We start from the raw sequence: 18,485 nt of genomic DNA on the forward strand, positions 1-18,485 counted from the left end.
TGTAACCTTTTCAATTAAGGCATTAAATAAAAAAAAATTATTTTATTAAAATTTAAATATAGAAAACATTTGATAACTTTTAACATAGATTGTTTTAATTGATTCCAATCGATGAGCAACAACAGTTATAATCCAATTTAAATTTCATCCGTGTTCTTGAGACGAAAACCTTTTACGGCTTGAAAGGGATCGTTAATACGCCACCAAGTAATAAAAAGCAAAGGCATAAAGTTTACAGCGACTCAGTTAAGGCGAGACGGACAGACGGACAAGACGTAAAAACAAAAGTGTATAGCTAGATGTCGTAAAACTTGCATTAGACACCGTTTACTAAAATGTAAACAGTATAGTCGTGAACGAAAGTTGTTAAGACATATTTTAATATTGCAGTTAGTTATCATATCTGTATAGTATACAAACTAGTAACACGCCATGGCTTCTCTCATTTAGACATTTAATAAATGCTTAGTTTTAAACTAGCGAACAAAAAATAATTTGGAAAGTGCCACTCTTTTAATAATATAATAGCTATCGCCCGCGACTTCATGAAGCCGTTCTGAAGACACCTTCTTATAAACATCCATTTATCCATACATCGAAACATTCGCATTTATAATATTAGTAAGATATTTTTTTTAGCCACATGAATATAACCGAGGTTCAAAAATTATAACAGTATAATTAATATTGAGTCACAGACAACTTTTGTCTCCGACTATACATACTTCGAATAGGAAACAAGCAAGAAATTTAAGGATAGGTGAAGTGATTAAATCTTCCACACAGGCTTTCTTTCTCTACAACGTTTTATAGTTATTGAACTTTACAAGTGGCCATTTCAAATAGAATTTCGCTTCAAGCCTTTTAAAGGAAAAGTAAACTAAAGATAAAGTCTTACAGTTCACCACTCACCGATTATGTTTTAAAACCTTTCAATAGTCTATGACTGTATATCACTGACATTTGAAAATGGAACGCTTATATTCAAAATACACATTTGTTTTTAAAAGACAAGTTGCTGCTACTGTAACCTTCGACTATCAAAGCACTGGTACTAAATAATATTCATATCCCTCTCATTCTCTTTCAAAATATAGAGACAACCATATAGTCCAGCACAAATGTCACGTTAGTGTTTCACGGTTATGACCAACTAGCTTTCGCTCGCGACTCCGTTTGTGCGGGATTGAAAAAACCTCAATATGTAGCCTATTGTGTTCTTCAACACTATGTTCTATATGTATGCCAAACAAATATCCATCCAAACATTCGTATTTATAATATTAGTAAGATTGTGAGATATTAGTAAGATTTAATCGAAATCTTATGTAGATTCCATTTGTCTTGTTGATCGCGTTTCCATTGTTTTACATTTTACGTTTCTTGTCGCATAATCGTTGGTCGCGTGCGCACGAACAAACAATCACGTACGCAAGCAAGGCTTCCCAGAAGGGTACACGATGTACAAGAATTATAGTACTATAGATTAAATGATAATCTTGTATATTTTACGGATAAGACTATGTTTTTATATAATAAGGGGATGAACGAGCATTGCGGTTACCAAATCGCCTAAGTCCATAGAACCCAACATCAGAAGAACTGTAGATGCGTTGCCGGCCTAGGAACCCTAAGTCATACTTGTTTGGACATACCTTTTTACTTTTGATATTTTTTAATTTAACTGGAACTTAAAATCCATGTATTTGATAAACCGATGTATTTGAGCAGAGTGAATGAATCTATTATTTTGAGGACTTTTGTTGTACTTATATAATTGATTACTTTTGATGTACCTATATATTTGCATATCTTGTCTGCTACGGTATTTATGACGCTGACTGTACATTGAAATCATTGTAACATTGTTAAAAATATTTTAGTCTATAATTCGCGCTATTAATATTTATTCAGATCATTAAATAAAACGCTCAGTGAAATAATGGTCCTTAATTACTCTGTGATTGCAGTGTTCGACTTCGACTAGTTCGATAATACTACAAAATTAAGTGAATACTTATACTTTTTGCACGTAAAAGAATAACAACGCAAATATGAAGTATGCATTTTTTGTTCCATTCTTACGACCTTAAGATTCTTGTGTTGGGTGAGTTTATTTTGTCAGAATGTTGAAAGCCTTGTGTAGGACAATGACTATGAAACACTGATCATCTGATATTTCTTACTTATCTTATAAATTAAATCTTTACAAAATGTATAAACAGAACGTTAAGTCCTAATCAACCTGTATAATTGATTATACATACTACCACAATAAAATCTCTATAGAAATCCATCTTTACAAAACTAAGTGTAAATCTACGTATTAGTGATGTATGTTACTAGTTCACTGAAACAATCCAAATCCTTGCCAAATTCATAGCAAGAGACGTCCCGTTTTAAACTCATTAGATTTTAGCTTATAAAAGTTCCAAGAAGGACTTGAAATATCTAACTGTTATTACTAATGTTAACATATTAATTTAGTTACATATTTTATATTTAACAAATCATAATAATTATACAAAAATTAGTACACCACCGGTTGCAGAATGCAATGACGCAAGCAACCTGTGTTCAGAGCTGCGGAGACAGGAACCACCTCACTATGCGCACGACTTTACTAATATCGTTATGAAAACGGTTTAGCGTGAAAAAGGTAATCCATGTAATATGAATTTTAGTTGTATATCCGCTAATCGTACATCTCTGTAATTTACATAAAAAATGCAAGTCAGTAATTGCAAATCGATTCAAGAATGTAAGAGTGCTTGGAAATCGATTCTATCGAGGTATGTGATTTGCTCGAACGCATCGATTACTCGTTTCCACATCTCGGAGATTATACGGTCTGTTTAACGGTCGCCTGGCTTAGTGGTAGCAGTAGTATGACAAGGATTCAAAACCTTGATGAGATGGGACTGTTAGGATGGATGTTTGTTTGAAAGTATATCCAAAATAGCTGAACGAATCTCGATGAAATTTGGCATACATATAGGACATAGTCTGGAAGAATACATAATTATTTTTTTCAATTCCGCGCGGACGGAGTATTAAAAAGTAGCCTTTGACCCGTATACCTTAATGTTTTTCTATACCTAAATGAACTTCGACATCAAAATAAAATAATCTTTTTTCAGAAAATATTGGGATATTTGCAAAGTACGAATTTCCCATCGTAACCTTTGATATTTTCATGATATTCCCAACAATATTTTTGTTCTCTATCTTCTACGTATTTTCATATTTTTACGATAAAAGTGATCGTTACTATCATATCTAAATTGGTATAACAATATCCAAAAACACTAACTCGATAAGGAAAGCATGCGACCATCCATGACTGCCGTACTCGGGAATTGATAAGATTATCGAAGTGAAATGTTCAGATAAACTTTCTGCTTAGCGATAACAAATAGCCAACCTGTTTGTGACAGGTTATTTAGCTATCGGTAAAAAATAGAGCTAATACTATAGTATGGATTTACTTGGTTAGTTAAACAATTCTTTGGAAATTAAATATTGCATTTTTTAAATATCTGGGTGAGCTGAAACATCGTACGAGTAAGCAGAATACTATTTTAGTCCTAGCAAATCGTAAAGGGATGTTAGAGAAAGGCAACGTTCAAGGTCAAGGTCATTCAAGGTCAGACTCCATTAAAATTAAAACAATATTGTACCAAAATATTATTACAAAATTCAATACATGTTAATAAAATCTCGTCAAAACTGTTTCTAACTTTTGTATCAAATTAAATGATCTGATACTTTATACTAACTCAATTTTAACGTCAATATTTGAAAGTATTGCTACGTGTACAAAATCGGGGCGCATCGTTAATACAACACAGTATTGGATATCATATGGAGTTATTTCCTGGACGAATTTTAAACATATAATTTAAAACAACTTTAACAATGGCTTAATACGATCTTTAGTTATTATTACACCTCATTCAAGTCTGAAACAAGACCAGTGAGATATCAATCTTAATTTAATTAAAAGAAATATATTTGTAACTAGCTGTCTCCCGCGACTCCGTCCGGAAAAAAATTAATTAGTTCCCGGCAATTATTCGAATTTTTCTCACCTAGAACCTTCCCTAGACCTCCACGAACATTTTAATACCAAGATAAGATAAACCTGTTCAGCTGTTCTCGAGTTTTAGCGAGACGAACGAACAGCAATTGATTTTTTTATAAATAATAGATATTCGTCAAGATAATCGTTTTGCCTTCGAACTGCGTTTGCAATGCATTCTTTAATTAAGAGTTCATTCGCCTTTGTTAATTGCATACGATTTAAACATCTTACATTTAATTACTCAGAAGTGTGTGCTGAATAATGAGGTTGTGTTTTTAAAGCACCTTTTTGTTTCGCGAGAATTAAAAGATTATTTCCTGATATGAATATTGAGTTTTGTAATTAAGTTCTTAAATAACACAAACACTTTCCGGTTTTGTTTACACATTTGTTACATTTCTTTTATTCTAAACGAATATAAGAAAGAATATTCACATCAAAGCAAAGTACAAGTCTATTAATTACGGTTAATACAAAAACCGATCTAGTTTCTTTTTTCTCCTATATCGTAACAGTTATGATTCAAAAGAAAAAAGTATAGCTTAAGTGTCTTAACAAAATAAACATAAATATGCGAACACATTATTTATCTGCTTTGATTAAACATAACCTCTTACTCAGCGCTTAATGTGTTCAGGATGTGCTCGTGACGCATAAGGTCACATCTTGTCACTGTCAACGCACTGCTTAACCATTAACCATTTCAACGCTAATTGCATCACATATAAAGGACAATCAACAGCTAATTCGAAAGAGTAATAATTCGTACCATAGATTATTTGAAAGAATACAAAAGGAACAAAACTGTTATGACCATCAGTATTAAAACCTCTTTCTTTAACCGTTTAGGCGACTATTAATGGAGACTTTACCCTTCTACAAATTAGACAATAATTTTATTTATTGGTACGAACGCCAACAACCTTTAGTATATTGAATATTTTTCGCCTGCCTTAAAATGTACGATAATTAATTACTGATTACGAATGCTTGCTTCCCCGCCCACGGCTTAGCTGGGTTGTTGTACACAATTATTGGCTTATTGTCGACCCACTGGGTGCGACGACCTAGGCTTCCATTGTCTTACCTGAGGCTAGGTTAGCTAATTGGATATGTAATTCGAGACAACGCGGTTACGCATTCCCTGGGTCAGGTTCTTTTATGTTTTATACTAGCTGTCACCCGCGACTCCGTCCGTGCGATTAAATTAAAACTCAATAAGTAGCCGATGTTTTCTTACAGACTACGTTCTACATTTATGCAAAGTTTAAGCTAGATTATTGCAGCCGTTCTGGAGATACCTTCTAACAAACATCCATCAATCCACGTGCGATCGACAGCTAAAAAGCAGTGTGCTCGCTCGTTAATCAACATCGAATGGGCGGCAGAAACAAAATAATTGATATTAATTGAATAAATACGTGGAACGAGCAAATGTGAACAAACGAGTCATGTGTGGGAGTAGAGCGCAAAATATATTCTTCGTAAACATTAAAAACGGTTTGTTACTTTAATTATATCCTATGTTTTGATAGACAAACCTATTTCTTTAAACTTGTAGCGATCTAGACTAAAATCTTATGGTGCGCAAGCATATAGGATTTAAAATTTACTTGTAGAATCTTAGCTAATAACTACATGTGTATCTTTTTTAATACGAAATCATTTCAAGAATGTGTTTAAATAATACGATTTGTTACTTTAACCCTTAATTCGATCGTATCCAGTGTGACGAACAACTAATTTAAAAAAAATCTACTGAACTAGTTTAGAGAAGATAAAATCACTTTATTAAAAAAAAAACAGTTTTTTTGCTACAAAAATTTCGTGGAATTAGGGGTTAACAGGCAAGTAACCAGGTTAAATCTATATTGATATTATAAACAGGAAAATTTTGATTATGGGTTTGTTTGGATTGGATGGGATCGGAACTGAACCAATTCAAAAAATTCTTACACTGTTGGGAAGCTACATTATATTCTAGTATTGGATATATTTTTAATTCAACACGGGTGAATTCGCGGGCAACTACTAGTCTAATATAAATGTTCAAAGTTAAGCAAAATACGTAAATAAGAATTTAAAAACATAAGTTACTATTTAGTTAATGAAAAAATTTTGAAAATACATAATTGCCGTTACTGATATTAGGTGCGCAACTAAGTTCTCGCTGTTTGTCAGTAGATGGCTCTAGCAGTAAGAGCTGGTCGATTTTGACATATCCAAAAAGTTTTTGATTTATTTTCAATAATAGAATTACTATAATAACAAACTAGAATTTAGCAACGCATTTAAGAATTACATTAGCTTGAAATTATAACTACGATATTAATAGAATTATTTATGTGGGACGATGTATGTAAGGATTCAGGTGTTCATCAATAAAGTTCTTCGAAGCGGTTGAATTCTTTACAACGTAGGTTGTTTGTGTAGGAAGGGCGATACCTATGCGAGAGGAAATATTTTAATTGTTATTGACAACAATTAGGATTCCTAGGCAGTATACTTTTTTGCTTTATAAAAATTGTATTACTTGAACTAGTTTTTTTAATTAAATATAGCTATATACCGAGACTCCGTCCGCGCGGAATTAAAAAAAAATTAGTAGCCTATCTGTCTCATTTCATGATAAACACCTATTTATATCTGTGCAAATTTAGCGAGACCCGTTGAGCCTGTCCGCAGATACCTTCAAACAAACATCCATCCATCCATCCATCTAAACATTCGCATTTATTAAATCAGTTGAAGAGATGTTGCGAGAAGCGAAAATACATGAATTTATGGTCAGTTGCTGAAGTTGCTGAAATGACGATTTACTTCTACATAAAAAAAGATAATTTAGGAAGTGATTATGTATAAATAAAAAAAATATATATTTATTTTTGCAAAATGCTCTTTTAATGGATTTAATATAGCGAAATATCTAACTACGTCCTCAATCGTATACAGGATGTCGTCGATTTGAGGAAAATACTAATCATATCTATAGCAAAAACCTTTTGAGTATTTATGGTTTTTATGGACATGAAACTAAAATCATACTTGAGATGTGAAAATATGGAGATGAACGGATAAATGATACGGTACATAAAATCAACCGTAGCATTAGCTCATTGGTATATTAATTTTTCCATCGTCATGACTAAATTAAGAAAATTAATTTGTTATGGTATATAAACGAGCAAGCGATAACACGAATTCGCCGAAATAGCGAACGCTGCTCAAAGACATCCGCAGTTGCAAATGCGTTACTATGCACTGAACAACATTTTCCCTTCACATTTCCCCCATTCTGCGAAATAAATTTCAATAAATGCGAACTTTAGTATAAACTTATGATTGACATATTAAATATATCTATACTTTAAGACAGTATTAGAATCATTTGGCGCGAATGATGTGCTTTCGTTACAAAGTCTAGTCAAAGACTGAATAATGAGGGGACATAAACATCGATATTTTAGTAAGGCTAGTGTTGCGTCAATACACTGACACATTTTCGGATTTTCTTCCTAACAAAACTAATATAAAAAGAAGAAAAATTTGATTATTTGCATTGAATAGACTCCGAAACTATTGAACAGATTTGATAATTTCTTTCACTGTTGGGTTCAATTCATTTATACAGTTTCTTTAATAGCTATAATCTTCTCTGCAATGCGTTTGAAATGGTGAAACCATAATGATCCATAAAAACAAATATTAAGTCGTGAGCAAAGAAATCATCACTAATATACGCGTAACAAGTAAATGGGAAAGCCAATAATGTCGCTTTTCACTAACGACGAAAACATTGGAAGACAAGCACGAATTATTGCAAATTGTTTGGTGCATAGAAGTGGCATAAATTGCTGCTTTCCGAGACCAAAATCCCTGTATAAAACATAATCTTATTTCTGATTTCTCGAAGATAACGTGGGGGATGATATGTTTTACACAGTCTCCGAACTCAACGGTAAGTAAATCAAACTTTTAATTAAGTAAATTGAAATATTTCAGTCTTTAATTGATAAAAATATTTGCTCAATTAAGTATGTGAAATCGTCATGTGTAATTTTGTAAAAAAAATTACTAAATATCACAAACTCTTACGAAACGAAGTAAGGGAAAGAAATCTAGTATACCAACATACATTGCAAGTGTTACCACGAGATATGCTAGGTTAAAATATCTACTATACTAAAACATTGAGGCCGTTAATCAAGACAATGTTTAGAAAATAAAGATCAATGTATTGTCGGCAAGTCGGTGACGGACAAACACAAAGGGGATGTAATTGTATAGTGTGTACATATCACCTAATTATTTACATAATAAACTCTTCCGCAAGCAGCCGACCCCACGGTGTACCTTGCCTAACCTGTGTATACCAAAACATAACTTATAGACGGTATCATAATATATAGTATATATACTATCCTATGTTTTACTAATATTATAAGTGCGAATGTTTAGATGGATGGATTGATGGATGATTGTTTGAAGGTATCTCCAGAACGGCTACATGTTTCTCAATGAAATTTGGCATAAATGTAGACAATAATCTGGAAGAACACATAGGCTAAATTAAGATTTTTTTACTTTCGCGCAGAAGATGTCGCGGTCAACAGCTAGTATGTAGATACATACTTATACCTATCATAAATCATTGTTTTAGATTTAATTGCAAACTTATTTTAATCCCTGTTTTATTTATTTTAATTATTGTAATTATTTTGTCAAAAATCTTCTTTAAGCAGCTTTCTATCAGAAAGGAAGAAAAATTTTCCACAGATCAGATTTTGTTCTTAATACATTTAATGATGTCCATATACTCGTAAATAGCGTGAAAATACATTTCTATGCGTAAATTAATTTTATTCGTTAATGCAATGAAAGGAATAAAAAAAAAGAAAGATTTTATTTCTCTAACCCTGTAATTAATATAATTAGATAGATGTTTTGACCCGTAACATGAGAGACAATCGTATTTTTTTAGCGCCGATTGCTGGGAATCCAAAGCGGAAACTCAAAATGGAGGACAAAGGCTAGCGGTCGCAAAAAGTCGATGCCAAAATGCCATGTCGTTGAACTTAAAAGTAAATTAGGCATTGTCACTAAATTATATGTAATGTACCGTAAATACTGGCGAGTGAGAAAATTAAAACAATTACAGTAATAACGTGACTTCTATGTTATATACCGTTTCAAAAACTATATAATTTAGTTATCCTTTCTAAATTATTAGAAAGGAAACCGTAATATATATCTTTATGTGTAGTTTAAGCAATAATAGTTGGAGAATGGATGAAGAACGCTTTTTGAAGCACATAAGTAGTACAGCGAAATAATACATATAAGTAAATGCGAATAGTTTGTGATCTTTGGATTATCTTACTAATATTATAAATGCGAAAGTTTAGATGGATGGATGGATGGATGTTTGTTTGAAGGTACCTCCGAAACGGCTGAATGGATTTTGATTAAATTTGTGATACATGTAGAACATAGTCTAGAAGAACACAGAGGCTAATTATTTAATAAATGCCCCTGAATATATGTTTTGTCTGATAATTTTGTCTCGGAACTAGATTAGTGTAACTTGATAATTATACTAAGTATTCCGTTGCGTATCTAAACAAAAAATAGACGAGAATCACACATCTAGCGATTATTTTACAGTAATTACTGATATAATCTCAACGATACTTTTTTTTTCAGTAACTCGATACTCGGTATAAAAAATCTCCGGGTCACTTTTGTTTTGGAACGTTTAGAAGATAAATGGGTTTAAATTCAAGCATCAGTTTTTCTCGGAAGACGCTTTGCTTGACACAAATAGGGCTGTTCTCTTTCGCGCCATGTGTACCGAAGACTGGGATCTGTAATATGATAGTGCGGTGCCGCTTTGTACAAAATAAACAATCGTGTGTGGTTCCACTCTTATTATTTTTTGGTACTAATCAATCTTAATTTCATTGATTAATCCTTTTTAAGGACTTCTAATTTGTTAAAGTAATACGGAGACAAGATTAAAAGCTTCGTATTATTATTATTTTTTTACGCGAATGTCATGATTCCTTGAACTTGTCATTGAAGGTTTTTTCTTTCAACAGCAACTACCTTATTGGAGTTATTTGATCAAAGTTCTTTATTTGACGAAGTCATTTTTTTGTCCGAAGTTATTTAAAAAAATAAATCTTTATTAGTTAGTGACTGTCATTGGATAATTGCAAACTACATCAAGGTGGTCCATCAAATGTCGTTCATTTTCAATATGATTTACATGTCACTTAATGCTTAACTAGAAGGGACTATTTTTAATCAGTCAAGATAAAAAAATAGTAATTGCCAAATGATAACGCAATGAGTCCCATTAGCCAAATGTGATAGAGTTCTCTTCCCACGAGCTTGGTCAGGAAGCGTTTATCTCTGACCTTCATGGTGTGCGGCCACTAATCTCTCGCCTTCCTCGTCCGCGGCGCCGGCGCTGACTACTACACAATGGGCTTTAGTAGCTGTTGAAATGAATATCCTCTTTATACTCTATGTTTTCCTAGTATCATGGCGACAGTTAAACTTTTTTTTAATTAAAAAAGAAATATATTTGCATGCTGTTTTCTTATTTAACTAATAAAAATTTAATCTTACTAATATAATAAATGTAAATGTTTGGATGTACGGATGGATGGATGTTTATTAGAAAGTATCTCTAGATCGTGTGCATGGTTTTCACTGAAATTCTGCATAGATGCAGAAAATAGTCTGGAAGAACACTTAGGCTACTAATTAGGTATTTTTTTCCACGAGGACGGAGTCGCAGGCGACAGCTAGTTATACTATAATTCACGTTTATTGCAATAGTGTTGAAAAATATGTACGCACAAAGATTTCTGTTGTGATTTAATTTTGGTTTTATTTTACTTATTTGTTTGATATTATTAAAAGTTATAAACTGAAATGAATCACTTACTAAGGTCCCAACATAAAAAAGTTAAAAGGTACAACTTCCATTTTACGGTTCGTTGCCTATTGGGGTTAAACTTATTTAAGACCTTGTTTTATATGCATATGGGAACTTAACATGTTAATTAGCTAAACATAATTAGTAAATAAATACTTAAGACGCAACAAACACTATGAGGAATGCTATAAACTATAAAAATTCCATTAGAAACTGCAAAGTATTGCACAATAAGGAAGTTTTGCAATATATCACTGCAGTTGTTTATAATATTGTACTTTTACTATCATAATTTTGTTTGTTACTAACTTTGAGGTACAGATACCTCATCAATGTCACCGACCAAGTATTAATTTGAGCGATGTATATTTGGGCTGGGATTTTTCAAAGTTGTTAGCATAACTAACAAAGAACGAATGCTCAATAGTTTATTTATAAATTGCATAAATTTACAGTCTGTCGTCAAATTATGTATTTTATAACACATTAGTGTATTAACACTGTTTAAAAACCGCACAATGGTTTTCCCCAAACATGCAAAACTTATATTAAAATGTTTTATTTGCGTATCAGGATGTTATGTCCTCTTCCGATTGATAACGATGCTAAAATCTATTAAAGTACATTAACATTACATTTTTAATACGTATTTCGAAACATTAATTCTTCTTTTTTTGTTGACGAATCCATATCAGTAGGAATTGCTAAAACAGCAACACAAAGACAACGCTGCCAGTATAATAGGTTTAATTAACTATTTTGACGGCTGATAGAGATGTATGGAGGAGTAGTACATACTGTGCCGACCCTCAATAGGGATAAGAGCAGGTTGATGATTGACTATTTCCTATTATAATAAACTATCCTCATTAAAAAAAGGACAATATAATCAAAGAGGAAAGTATCTCAAATGCTATTCGTTTGAATGACCACGGCCTTTCACCTGCGGCTTCGTTGTTCTGTGCTAAATAGGTACTTCCAGTCATTAGTGTCGGCATACTTTCACAACATGCTTCCTTTAAACAAAGTGCATGAAATTAAGAATAGCAAAATGAAACTAGCTGACTTATGGAAACTATTGCAAGACGTGTTAGTCCTATTTAGGGGTCCGTGCCTCGAAAGGAATAAAACGAAAGTCTTATAGGCTCGCTTCGTTTTAATAAAAAGCACTGTTAGAGTTACTTTTTATTTACTTATTACCTCATCCTTAATTGCAGTGCCGGAGTAGTAAGGCGTTGTACGACCGCCCAAGAATGCTTGCCAGAAAGAGGCGCTCTTGGCATATGAATATAACAATAGTAAAGTAATAGTAACCCCTTTTAAGCATGGTAAAAAGTAGAGCTGAAACCGTTAATACTTATTTAGTTACTAAGAGATCCACTTAGTGTAGATTTAGTGTGGGAAATCTAAACTCAGGAACGACTTAAGTAAATAGTTATCTATCATCGTTGCAAAAGAAAAAAGTGCTCTTGTATTAAATTTTATTCAAATTTTACATTAAGAAATACATTTTGCACAGAATTGTTGCTAAATGCATTGTTTTGGTGTCGATTAATATCTCGCGTATTTAGTTTTCTTGGAATAACGACCACCCAGATTATTTAATTAAGAACTCGATTAAGAATAAGATTCAGTAAAAAATATTAATTTGTACTCTGATAAACACCACAATAAAAGTAATTTTCTTACGAAAGTTTTGTAGATGTTCTTTTAGCAAAATACTTAGCGAAAAATTATATAATCTTTAAAATAACAGAGGCGTTATACGACTCATATTCTCTCAGCTCAAATTTAATTTATAACTGACTTTATATGAGAATAATAGTCGTCCGGTCCCTTGTAATTGCATTAATGGATACCAAATATAATGCGGGCAGCTGTCTCTTGCGTTCGTGGGCGTTACCCGGTGTAAATGTTTAACTGATAGAAGTAAATTTATATTGTTAACATTTATAAATCATCATTTGACATACGAGATGTTAATTCATGATTACTATATTTTATGTGAGTGTGGTTTCTAAATACTCTCGTTTATTAATAAATAAAACCAGTTAGGATACGAAAAAAATTGTATTTTAAGTCTGTTATCGTTCGTGATGTATTCGCAACTAAAATAGCCTATTCTTCCAGATAATAATATTGCATATTAACGTAACCGTAATAAATAAATGCGAAAGTTTGGATAAATGGATGGATATATGTTTGTTACAAGATATCTCCGGAACGGTTATACGGATCTTGATGGATTGGCACAGATGTAGAACATAGTCTGGAGTAACACAAAGATTATTAAGTTTTTTAATCTGCGCGGACGGAGTAGCGGGCAACTACTAGTATTATATATCAGTAGTTAATTGAGAACACTTTGTTGGCCATATTACAAGAATTGCAAATAGAATTATTTGTAGTACAAAACGTGACAAAAACAATACATACAACGATAGTTTTAATCACGTTTTACAAACAATATATTTGAATCCCTTCCCGGAAGTTTCTATTGTGGTAATAAACGAGACATCGGAAGTGTAACAGTTGGATATTTTGTTTGTTCCTTTACCGCTATTCTTAGACTGATTAATTGGAAAAATATCTTATAAAGTTAATTATTATATTATAATACTACAGTTACGGTTCAGTAAAATATGCTTATTATGGAACAAAAATAATTAATTTCATATTATATATTAATTTTAAAATTATTATTATAATATTTATTATACTTAAAGTCAGGACAGAATCGCATCATTTTATGGAACATAATCTAAATTTTTACTAATACTATAAATGCGAATGTTTAGATGGATGGATGGATGTTTGCTTGTCGGAACGGATCTTGATGTAATTGGCACAGATGTAAAATATAGTCTGGAAGAACTCATAGGCTACTAATTTTTTTTTAATACCGCGCGGACGCAATCAGCTAGTATTTCAATAGAAGTAAAAGTGGGGAACTCTGTCAAGACCAAGAAGTTCTTATATTTAAACTTAGGACAAAATGGATCAGTACATCAATGAGACTTACGTTTCGGTTGATATAAAAAAAAAACAAATCTTTTTAATAATATGAATAGAAGCGATATGGGTAAATAACAAAGGTGTTAAATAACTCATTGTTAAGTCAAACATCTTATTATTCGTAGGTTTATAACAAATTACTACTTTGGCTTACTAGACATCGTTAAATATATTTTTATAAGAATAAAATGAACACTGACATGATGGATGATACGATAAATGGTTTGTTGTTATGCCGTAACGAATCTATTGGGTTTGTGTGAAATATTGAGAAATTAATGTATATGTCGAAATCGTATATAACGTGATTGTTAAATTCATATTCTTAACTGAATGTTAGAATCAACGCATTAACAGTTATTGTAGTACACGTAGGTATTTATCAAAAATAAATTTTAATTTTATTATGGTTCATATTCATACAACTATGACCAAAATTTTATCACATTATATCACAATACGTCGATATTTTTTTAGTAAAAAAAGTCCAGTGCTTTGGCTATAATGTAGCACTCTTACCGTAGGTTTCTTAGACCAAAATCTCCGTTTAAATGAAATTGTTATATCTGTTTTGTTAAAGGTAATGACAGGGATAATGATATGGTTAAAACGGAAATTTTGACCTCAGAAACCCACGGCTACACGCAGTTAATGTAGTTTGAAATGACAGCAACCGCTATCGACGTTTCAGCATTAAAAATTCGCACAAGTAACTGAGAAAAATAAGCAGTTCACTTGTCTGTATAAAGAACCTATCTTCAATTAAATCCTTCAATAAAAAGACCGAAGGAGACGTACGTTTCGAATTAAATTCTTTTCTATCCGTGTCGGTTAAACGCCGGTACAATAGGCACAGCGGTGACCGGTCCCTTCACAGCTGATTTCGACAAAGGGACACCAACATCTGTTGGAAACTAACTTACGAGTGACTCGTAGGGAACCGGTAGTGTAGGGCGACTAGGCGGCGAAAAGCTCGGGATATTCTATCTTAGTGAGGTATTGCTGCATGTCTCAAGATCAAGTCTTGGAAAATGTCATTGTTAGAAGGGCTTCAAATTATAAGGAATAGTTTCACGGGTGACAATTTTTATTTTTACTATAAAATTTTCTGTCTCGATATTGAGATCATTGTATACCGATACATTAGCTATTTGTTGGCGATATTAAAAATATATTAACGCGTGTGGAAGAGGTTCTTTATGGCGATAGAATACGTAATTGTCAGTTTCCAAATCCAAGAAATTAATTGCTTTTGTTTTTGCGATTAGCTTGTTAAAATGTCCTTTAATTCAGATTCATAAATATGGTATACCTCGTGTTGTATAATAGGCAGCCATGCGACTCCTGTGTATTTATAAGTAGACACGTGGCTACAATCCAAGGACGCGAGGTTCGCACGCAAAAACAATGTAGCCTACGACTTAAAGTAGCCATACACGTGATACCTATGTCTTAGAATTGTAAATAAATGTAAGAATTTGAACCTTATGCTATTACACCAAATATCATACGTACTTCTGGAAATGTGGTTTCCACTAAAAATGGACATCATAACCTCCAAACAAATATACATTAAATTGTTATAGAATATACATGCTATCATGTTATATGGTTTTTAAAATTTATAATATTAATCAACTTAAACTGCGCAATATCACCTCAACCTATATAATTATCACCACGATTTCGTATAACTTTATTTCCTATTACTACTTTAGTGATTACTGGACAATAAAATATAAGTAAAGTTTGGTTCAGAGCTACATTTAATAAAAATATATTACTTCGCGTAATACTTGCAAGAATTTACGTTATAAAAAACTCGTCCGCTCTATTACAAATCTGCATACCATAATCATAAGCTTTTAAAGACGAAGATAAATTGTCGATAGATAGGACATTCGCCTGTCATTCTGTCACATTACATGAATAAGATATTAAGATATTAACGCCCTATATTCCGTTGAATAATTTTAGCAACCCTTCTCTTTGGACATTATACCGTAAGTTCACACAGCAAATCAATCAACGTCGCCAATGTAAACAGGTCTTGGACTCCGGTATCAGTTCTGCAACCATTTATGTTTGCGTAAGCGTAAATTCATGAATAATAAGCGAACATTCAAACAGATATGATGTCTATTGTATGAGCGGTCAGCTGGAGCATTCGGTAATCCGACAAGTGCTATAATACTATGGTTACCATAATATAATTGTCTGATATCAAGACATTAAAGCAAAGTCTGGGACAAATTCCAACTATTCAGGAACCTAACATTACACCGTTCCGTTAGGAGAAACATATCATAAAGGCTTACTGCACGACTGCGGCTTTCGTATTCCAATTCCGATCCGAGAATGTATTTTAATGTTTTAGGGGCGTTCAAATCATTGCTTAAACAAGTGGCCTTTCCGGATGAGAGGATGCATGGAAAGGGAAGATATTTTCTTTCTTTGCAACCTCTCCTCCGTCGATTAAAGGTAGGCAACGCATATGCAATTGCGTATGTCTATGGGCAACAGTCACTTCGCTACTTCAGCGATTTCAGGTGGCCGCTCGCTCGTTTGCCACCTTTTGATATGAAAAAAAACAATATTGAAGTAGAACTGACGGCAGTTAATGCGAAGTGTTTTATTAAATACTTCTTTGTAAGACTCATTTTTGACACGCATTATGTATTCTATCTTTTAAAGTCTGAATTAAAAAAAATATGTGATAGTGTATTTGTCCTAATTTTATTAAATATCTTGCTACCCCAGTAAATAGTGAAACAATCCAAACATATCAATTTACCCGACCTTGGTGTTTCGTAACAATCGCTACGAATTGTCACTGCACGTTTTTTTATCTATGATTGAAAAACTATGCTAAAACGAATTGTTATTGTTAATATAAAAATCACTTTGCGAACAGCACTGGCTATATTATACGCTAAACATTTTTAAATTGTTTTACGTTACATTGTTACATTAAAAATATGTGTATTGCTTTTGCAATACAATCGCTATTTACACATAAATCTCATAAACATTAAGTACGTTAAATTACTATTTTTTATTACCAACGAAAATTATACGATTATGAAATAACTAATTGGATTGGAAGGTCTTTGGTGTAATTTAAGAAAACAGAAGTATTATTCGACCAACAACTTTCAATACTTGAGAGGAATATTTGTACTAAGTCCAAAGAAAGGTGGCCAGGAATATTTTTCGTTTATTCTATCTCTACATTTAAACATCTCAATTATTTATCTTTCATTTGTCTTTTGAATTTTGTAAAAAAAAAGCTTTTTAGTTTACAAGAACTCTACTATTGAATCCTAATTCATTCTGATCAGGTCAGGTAAAAGAGATCTGATAAAAAAGTGGCCGCTACCACAATCATAAGCGACTGTGCTCAGAACATTCCGTCGTAATGGTGCGTCGACCACAACTAAATGATATTTCGAGCCCCACTTTCGGAGACGAACTCTAACGGACACTAATGATATAATAATTGTAGAGTATAGCCAGCTTGCGTGTAATTGCCTTGAATCGGAACTCTTATATGAGCGGACGAAGATATTGACAGACTAGATACGTCAAAATTAAAAAAAAAAGTAGATTGAGTGAGAAAATATTGTTTTTAAAGCTTACACAAAGGATGAATAGACCAAAAGTTTTAAATCACTTTTTTATATTTATCCCCCAAATTTCTGTCGTATTAAACATAATGTTACGTTTGCCATACATACTAATAGCAAAGAATATATGAATGTTAATCATGTTAAAGCTATTTAGAAAATGAATTTAACGATAATTAAGGGATCGTTTCTAGAAAGATGTATTCAAAGATCTTTGTACGATAATAATAGTTTCGCGGTATACGACAATCTAGAGGCATAACAGAATTAGACGATTATTTAATGTTACCCAAATGTAGGTTAAAATAACTTGATTAAATAACATTTGTGACATACTTATTCTTCTTACTGAAATAATTCTGAATTAATTTCTGTAGTATAGAAATGATAATGTAATGGGTGCCAATGAAGAATGGAAACAAACTTAGCTGAATTTTTCAAAGATCATGACATAGGTACGTCTAGAAGGAGTACCTACGAATATATTATATACTAACGGGCCCGACAGACGTTGTCCTGTCTACACGTCTTTAAATTGAATAAATTATTATGAAGTTAATATTTGATGAAAATTGTGAATCTGGTTTAGATTTCCCAGATCCCCTTGAACACACACAAAAAATTTCATCAAAATCGGTACAGTCGTTTGAGAGAAGTTCAGTGACATACACACGCACTGAAGAATTATATGTATAAAGATATATTTTTTAATCGTAACAATTAGATTTATGATCGTTCCAATGTTGTTGAAACTAAACAGTACAACAGTTTAACAAAACAAAGGAAAATTATTTAGATATTTATAACAGATTGC

Source organism: Papilio xuthus, unplaced genomic scaffold, assembly GCF_000836235.2.
Source record: "Papilio xuthus unplaced genomic scaffold, Pxut_1.1 DF824992.1, whole genome shotgun sequence".
Lineage (NCBI taxonomy): Eukaryota > Metazoa > Arthropoda > Insecta > Lepidoptera > Papilionidae > Papilio > Papilio xuthus.